Source organism: Durio zibethinus, chromosome 16, assembly GCF_047325235.1.
Source record: "Durio zibethinus cultivar Kanyao isolate XHJ-2024 chromosome 16, ASM4732523v1, whole genome shotgun sequence".
Lineage (NCBI taxonomy): Eukaryota > Viridiplantae > Streptophyta > Magnoliopsida > Malvales > Malvaceae > Durio > Durio zibethinus.
The window spans coordinates 21,886,602-21,895,670 of NC_143177.1; the positions used below are offsets into that span (position 1 = coordinate 21,886,602).

At 28.8% G+C, this 9,069-nt stretch overlaps 1 pseudogene across 1 annotated transcript; it reads left to right on the top strand.

Annotated features, from left to right (window-relative positions):
* The first annotated feature begins 666 nt into the window (after positions 1–666).
* Positions 667–2,886, top strand: LOC111298671 (L-type lectin-domain containing receptor kinase IX.1 pseudogene; annotated as a pseudogene). Its single transcript, XR_016328704.1, has one exon. The product of XR_016328704.1 is annotated as an L-type lectin-domain containing receptor kinase IX.1 pseudogene (transcript).
* The last annotated feature ends 6,183 nt before the right edge of the window (positions 2,887–9,069 follow it).

Consider the following 9,069-nt stretch of genomic DNA (forward strand, 5'->3'; position numbering starts at 1 on the left):
TGTTTTTTATTTATTAACCGATGAAATCGATTGATTTAACTCATTTCATTAATTTAGGTTTTTATCTTATAAGTCGATCGGTTTAGTTTTTTAATAGATAAAGTTGATTTAATTGGTTTTTGAATTTTTACAATCAAATTAATCGAATCACTAATTGTTTTATCCTAAAAAAATTTCATCTAAGTCTTTCTTTGATAAATAGTCCTCGTAATAGTAAGTTATTTTTGGAATTTATATTAAATGCACTATTAATGTATAGATTTTATATATTATCAATAAATATAATAATATCATTTTGAAGTGATACTACATTATTAATGAGTAAGTTTTTTAAAATATATTAATTTTTATATATTTATTTTAAAAGTTGATATTTACTTATAATATAATCTTATTTATTAATAATTATAAAATTTATACAATAACAATACAAAAAATATAAATTTATTGTTTTATACGTGGAAAACATTTTTTTGTCCGATATCGAAAACAAGTTTAGGATCATTATCCAAATACATTTGATAATGTTTTTCCACCACAAACGTCCAGGCGCCGGAGTCAATAGATTAAATGGACATAGTTGAAAAACTATTACCAAATTAAATACATTTGATAAGTTGTCTAGGCTAGTGAAAAGGACACCATCCAAACAATATTTATCAAGTTTTCAGGCTTAAATCATCACAAAGACTTTAAGTAGCTGGACTGGGTAAAAGTCAAGCTCAAAAACCAAAGCTAATGCTTGTTTACGAATATGGCTGCCCGTAGCTTTTATGCTCATCATTTCCATGGTCTCCTGTATTTTTTCAACTCCATGGTTTACTTGTTCTTTTATCAATATTCTTCTTTACATGCACTACAATTCAACTTCCCTGATTTCTCAGGCACCCCTAACCTTAACGTTAGTGGAGATGCCAGCGTCAAAGATGGATTGCTATCGCTTACCAGAAGCCTAACCGGTAAAAGCTTTGTTGATAGCACAGGTCGTGCTGTCTATCATGAAGAGCTTCAACTTTGGGATCCTGTCACTGGCAAGGCTGCAGACTTCTTTACTCATTTCTCCTTCAACATATCGATGCTTCAGCCACCAAACGGAGGGGATGGAATTACCTTCTTGATTGCACCAAATGGCTCAACCATTCCGGATTATTCTTGGGGAGGATGTCTGGCGCTAATTGACAATTGTTCAGATTTTAACACTTCTGGATTAGTTGCAGTTGAGTTTGATACATACCAGAATGACTGGGATCCAAATGACAATCACATCGGTATAAATATCAATTCCATTCGATCAGCAGCCAACATAACATGGAATACAAGTATCAAAAATGGATCAAAAGCACATGCATGGATCACCTATGATTCTAGGACTAGAAATTTGAGTGTGTTCTTGACATATCTTGAAAACCCAATTTTTTATGGTAATTCTAGCCTTTCATATGAAGTTAATTTATCAAAAGTTTTACCAGAGTGGGTCGCTGTCGGATTTTCATCTTCTACTGGTTATCGAACCGAGATACACAACATTCGTTCATGGGAATTCAATTCAACAAAATTATCCACAGGACCTGATAATCAAGGAGATGGTGGAGGAGTAAATATTGGACTGGTAGTTGGATGTGTGGTTGGTGGATCTTTTGTGGCTGTTGGGACCATCGCAATATTGCTCTTTTTCTGGAGGAAGAAGACCACTCAACAGAAGAAAGAAGAGGGTTCAGAACAGGACGATTCTATGGATCATGAGTTTGAGCATGGCACTGGCCCCAAGCGTTTCTCTTTTGCTGAGATGGTTCGAGCCACTAATAACTTCTCTGAAGAAGGAAAACTTGGCGAGGGAGGGTTTGGGGGAGTCTACAAAGGCTTTCTATCTTCTTTGAACTTAAGCATCGCAGTTAAAAGGGTTTCTAAAATGTCAAAACAAGGGAAAAAGGAGTATATTGCGGAGGTGAAGATTATCAGCAAATTGAGACATAAGAATCTTGTTCAACTCATTGGTTGGTGTCATGAGAAAGGTGAGTTCCTTCTAATCTATGAGTTCATGCCCAATGGTAGCCTTGATTCTCATCTTTTTGGAGCTCAAAGTCCACTTTCATGGGCACTAAGGTATAAGATAGCCCTGGGTTTGGCCTCTGCATTGCTTTATCTCCATGAAGAATGGGAACAATCAGTCATACATAGAGATGTCAAATCAAGCAATGTGATGTTGGATTCCAATTTCAACGCCAGGCTGGGAGATTTTGGTTTGGCAAGGTTAATGGATCAGGAATTTGGAATCAAGACAACAAGGCCTGCAGGAACATTTGGCTACATGGCACCAGAATATATTAGCAAGGGAAAAGCTAGCAAGGCATCAGATGTTTACAGTTTTGGTGTGGTTGCATTAGAAATTGCTTGTGGAAGGAGATCCATTGAATCAAAATCCAAAAAAGAAGCCGAAATCTCATTGCTGGATTGGGTTTGGAGATCGTATGAAAATGGAAGCATTGTTAATGTGGCGGATGAGAAATTGTACATGGATTTTCATTTGGAACAAATGGAATGCTTGATGATTGTGGGATTATGGTGTGCTCATCCTGATAGCACTTTTAGACCCTCCATTAGGCAAGCATTGCAGGTTCTTAATTTTGAGGCACCATTGCCAAATCTGCCTAAAACAATGCCTGTTCCCAAGTATGATATTCCTGCCACCTCTTCATCTAGTTCATCACATGAGCCTTTGATGTCCAATTCATTAGATACTACGGGCCGTTAAGAAGTTAAGGTAGTTATCTTATCTAGTGTTGTATTCAAGTTTTTCTTTCTTATATATATATATATGGAGAGAGAGAGAAAGAGAGAGTTGTACTTCTACTTTGTGAAATTCAAATAAGATATTTCTTTCTTGCATCAATTTTCGCAATCTAAATTGATGCAAAATCAGACAAATTGATGCAAAAAGTGTAAAATTTTTGAAAATTTTTGTTGCCTCAATATGCTCATTTAAATATAAAAAATTATCCAATTTAAATTTGTAAAGAGTATGCTAGACTAATGACTAAGTGGGGATTTGAATTCCACTATACTTTCGGTGGAATGCAATTGAACTTATTACATCATCAATTAAATTTAAATGTCAATTTCAGTAAGATTTATTTAACATAAATTTTTTTATAAAATTTTTTTTTCAATCACATGTATAATAATAATAATAATTTTTTTCAATTACAATTACAATAACTTTTATTATTATTTTTAATTTCACTAAAATCAATCTCACTATAAAATATAAATGGATCCTAACTTCCACTCCAGTGTCGCTTTAAAGACAACATAAATGTGTGATGCGTGGTATTATATGGGCCCAGGAGATCAGCCCAAAAAAATAAACTGCTTCAGCCTATATACCTTTTGCATGTTCTAATCATATGAGCTTAGCATAGAAGCTCACCGAAATTATTAAATGAAGTTTTCATGAATGTATGTATTATTATTGATATTTAATATGAAAAAAAACCACCAATTCTTAGATTTCAATAAGCAAATTGCAATCGTATTTAGGTTTAACTTAATAAAAAACTAGTATGTAAATCTATATTAATTTATTTATGTATTTTCATAAATATATTTCAACGGAACTCTTCCTAGTTTTTTAATTTTGTTTTGTAGAATTTTAAACTCTTATAATTAATGTATAAGATAATTTTTCATTAATTAATATATTGATTGATATTTTTTAAAAAAAATTTATTTGTACATTTTTTGGCATATTGTTTGTACAGTTTTTTTGGTAACATGTGTCTTTTTTCCTGTTTTTCCAATAGTAAAATTGTCATTGATCCAAAAAAAAAAATTTTTTAAATGAAAGCATGTTGACTTTGTCCAAAATCTGTTGTACTTAATTTCATAAAATAATGTTAATATATTTGTTAATTTAAATATATATATAAATATATATAATGCAAATGAAAATAGTAAGGAAACAGAGAATATTTTAATTAAATCTATGAATGACATGTTGATAAGGCCAGGATAGGAAATTGCCCGACCCAAACTCAAAAAAGTGACAAATACTTCAATTTCAATCTATCTATAAGAACATTTTATTTACGAGTTCTAATAATTCTGTATTTCTTTCAATTTCAGAAAAAAGTTTTTTGGTCATTTTTGTTTTGACATAGATTTTACATTTAATGTCATAATTTTTTTTTGGTATATTATATAGCCATGCTTAGTCATATGATTCATATATTGATAATTTAAATGTCCTAATCTAGCATGTCATAAAAAAAAAAGAATACTCAACAATATAAGCAAAAATATTATTTATTTCATTAATACTTAATTTAAACATACCATAACTGGAATATCATTTTTCAATGAATACATTATTTTTGGACACTATAACTTTATCAGACTCTAGTACAATCTTAAAGCCTTTATTACATAATAGATTTACATATATAATGTTCTTTTTAATCTAGGAACATGAAAAATATTAAGTAAAATTAGTTTTTGTCTTTAAGTGAATTTCAATTCAACCGTTTTTTTTCCAATGACTTTGGCAGGAACATGATTTCCCATAAGAATGTTTTTTGGTCTCTTACATTCTTCATAAGTCTTGAACTACTCTTTATTATTGCAAACATGAATTGTTGCACCAGAATCTAATCACCAATTAAATGATTTATTTGCAGCAGTCATATGAACTTTAATGATTATTTCAATTTGCATGTCAGTGACCATTGCACAAAGTTCATTAATTTCTTGCTCAACCTAATTTGCCTTATTTTCAGAACTAAAACCAATCTTAATTCCAGTATTTTTAAATCTACAATCTTTAATCAAATGTCCTTTCTTTTCACAATGGAAACACATTTTATTCTTGTTAAATTTCGATTTCTTAAATCCATTATTCTTGATTTTAAAATTGTTTTGAAATTTACTAGAAGACTTGTGAGTTTTTTCAGAATTTTATCCACTCACATAGTTCACATTTGAACATTCAAGAAATAGTGCATCTCTTGCATGATTTTTTGCTTCAATTTGTATGTGAGTCCGAAAATCTTCAATAGTGAAAGTATCTATTGAATGCAGAACTTTCCTCCTATATTCATTCCAAAAAAGAGGAAGTTTTGATAAAATAGTTCCAACTTAAAGTGTGTCAGGGACAATAATTTTTACCTCACTTAACTTAGAAACTATAATTTGCAACTCGTGCACTTGGTCCATGATTGGTTTGTCATCAGTTATTGAAAATTCAAAGTATTTCAAAGTCATAAACTTATTAGTACCTTTCTTTTTGTTCATGTATTTGTGTTCAAAAGCAGTCCATATCTCTTTTGGTGTTTTCATATTTCTGTATAGATCATATAGATGATCAGATAATGAATTTAAAATATAATCTCGATAGACTAGTTCATTTTCTTCACGTTTGCTTGTTATTGCCTTAACAGCATCAGAATCTTCAAGAGTTGGTTTTGGAATTGGTTCCAAATTTGGATCAAATACATAAAACATCTTCAATGCAGTTAACAGAAAAACCGGAATTTACAACTCGTGCACTTGGTCAATGATTGGTTTGTCATCAGTTATTGAAATTCAAAGTTTTTCAAAGTTAAAAACTTATTAGTACATTTCTTTTCGTTCATGTATTTGCATTCAAAAGCAGTCTATATCTTTTTTGGTGTTTTCATACTTCTATATAAGTCATATAGATGATCAGATAATGAATTCAAGATATAATCTCGACAAACTAGTTCATTTTCTTCATGTTTGCTTGTTATTGCCTTAACAGCATCAGAATTTTCAGGAGTTGGTTTTGAAATTAGTTCCAAATTTGGATCAAATACATAAAACATCTTCAATGCAATTAATAGAAAAACCATTTTGTTTTTTCATCTAGTATAGTTTGATCCATTAAAACGATCAAGTCTAAATACATCTTGATTTTGAAAATGAACCTTTATGCTTGATTCCAAATCCATAGCAGCATTAGGGACAACAGTAGATATAGTATCCATAATTACCTTTAAAATTGTTAGAAAAGTTAAAAAAATAGAAATAATATGAAAGAAAAAAAATATGATTTTGATGCATAAAGAACATTATTTTAAAGGCAATTATGCTTATAGGATACAACAAAGCCTTAAAAACTCTTTAAATCAAAAGTAATGAAATTGATCAGGCAGAAAAATCTATTTATAACAAATGAACAGTCACTAATCAAGTTAATTCAAAAATTCATGACATTCTGTATAGTTTTATTTTCCTATTTAAATAAACTTTATTTAAACAGTTGTATTTTTTCTGTTCAAAATATGTTTATTCAGAATTGGTAATATTCTGAAATAAATAAATAAATAAATAAATTTAAAAAATTTTAAAATTAAATCTATTTGCTAAACAAGCTCAAATGCCCAAAGTACTCAAATGCATATCTTTTAACTTTTAAAATTATTTGATCAACTAAGAAAACTCCAAGCAAGCTCAAATGATTTGACCTACTCCAACACTTAGCTTAATTATTTAATTAACATAAATAACCTCTTTAAACCACATATAAATGATTTTTTTAACTTAATATGAGATATACTTCGTTCTAAACTACTAACACTATTTTCAAAATCACCAAAACCAATCTTATAAATGAATCCTAATTCCCACTCCATTGTCGATTTAAAGACAGTGTAAACGTGTAATGCATGGTATTATATGGGCCCAGGAGATGCGCCCAAAATAATAAACTGCTACAGCCTATATGCCTTTTGTATATTCTAATCATATGAACTTAGCATAGAAGTTCACCGAAATTATTAAAAGAATTCTTCATGAATGTATGTATTATTATTGATATTTAATATGAAAAAAAAAACAATCAATTCTTAGATTTCAATAAGCAAATTGCAATCGCATTTAGGTTTAACTCAATAAAAAACTAGTTTGTAAATCTAACCTAATTTATTTATGAATTTTCATAAATATATTTCAACGGAATGCTTGCTAGTTTTTTAATCTTGTTTTGTAGAATTTTAAACTCTTATAATTAATTTATAAGATAATTTTTCATTAATTAATATATTGATTGATATTTTAAAAAAAAAAATTTCTACATTTTTTGGCACATTGTTTGTACAGTTTTTTTGGTAACATGTGTCTTTTTTCCTGTTTTTCCAATAGTAAAATTGTCATTTATCCAAAAATATATTTTTTTAAAATGAAAGCATGTTTACTTTGTGCAAAATTTATTGTACTTAATTTCATAAAATATGTTAATATATTTGTTAATTTAAAAATATATATAAATATATATAATGCAAATGAAAATAGTAAGGAAACCGATAATATTTTAATTAAATCTATGAATGACATACTGATAAGGCCAGGATAGGAAATTGCCCGACCCAAACTCAAAAAAATTTACAAATACTTCAATTTCAATCTACATATAAGAACATTTTATTTACGAGTCCAGCGTGCAAATTTTTTTTTTGCCAATGCTTTCAGATCAAGTTCAACCTTGTTTATTAATAGTTACATAATCTGTTAATAAAATACTAAACTTTTAAATTAATGATTAAAATTTAATTTTTGAAATCCTCGTATGCCAACAAAAAAGATCAACATTCTTTAACCAAAATTGGTCGGACGCTTAAGGCTCGATGGGATCAAAAGTTTTCCATAATCAAATATCATTAATAGACCCAATCAGATGGACGACGTTCAACTTTTCATCTCATCCTTTATATCCACCTAATCAAGATTTGATCACTTTGAATGAGATTACAGTCATTCAATTATGTTTTGAATTAAAGAAAATGAGATTTGAACTGGAAATCACTTTTTACAAGATACAATTACATAAACTAAACCTGATCATGCAAGGAATATCAAGAAAGAGGTAATAGCAGAATCACCTTCCCCAGAAAAAGCCTAGGAATCTTAAACTTTTTTTATTGGAATAGCAATGGTGACGTTGCAACATTCTATCTTTATTTAATTCGTTTCCAGCTTTTTCCAATATGTTAAAAATTCTTTACTAATTTGTAATAACACGGAGATTAGATATTGTAAAAATCCACAATTCAGGTATTCCTCAACAGTTTGGCCAATAAAAAAGTATTCCACTCATAAGGGATTATTAGTCCAATTGGTAAAGAAAAGAGTTTTTTTTTCTTTGTTAACTTAAATTAGATTTTTTTTTAGTCTGAAATTTTCTAATGTTTGGTAATCACTTCAAATTCTGATTAATTTGGAATCGAATCGGATCGGATTCAATAAGAAGAGCAAGTTTTCTTAAATTTATTTTCTTCATTCATAAGATTTAAAATTGAGATTTTACTTAAAAAAATCAAATTTTTTATCACTCGAATTAACAGACATTGATACTTAAATTAAATTTTTATGAGAAGCATTTCGAGAGTAAATTAATATTTTTAAATTTGTTGGGAAAAAAAATTAGATGTAAGAAAATTTGAGATATTTTTTGCTTTATTATAAAAAAAAAAGTATTTGAGAACAAGTTTTGATCCGTGGATTCAATCACATAAAAATTATTACGAAATTTTGATCTGGCTTAACTACAACCACAAAAGTAATTAAAAAAAAAAAAAAGAGATTTGGACTAGATTTCACCTTTTACAAGATACAAGATATAAAAACACACCTCTCGTCATTCTCAGAACTTCAAATCTCATAATATATAAATTTACCCACAAAACTAATATTGATGCAAGGAATATATATGAAGAAAGAGGTAATACCAGAATCACCTCCCCCAGAAAAACCAAGGAATCTTAACTTTTGATTGGAATAGCAATGGTGTTGTTTCAAGATTCCATGTTTACTTAATTTGTTGCTTAGCCTTTTCCAATAAATAAACTAAAAAGAACAAATTTGAATATTATTATGTTAAAAGGTCCTTTAGCAATTTTTAATAATTTGGAGATTAGATATTACAAAAATCCACAATTCACATATTTCTGAACAGCTTTGAAAAAAAAAATAATAATATTACACCCATAAGGGATTAGTCCAATTGGTAAAAGGATTTTTTTTTTTAGTATTTGTGAGAAGTATTTCAAAAGTAAGAAT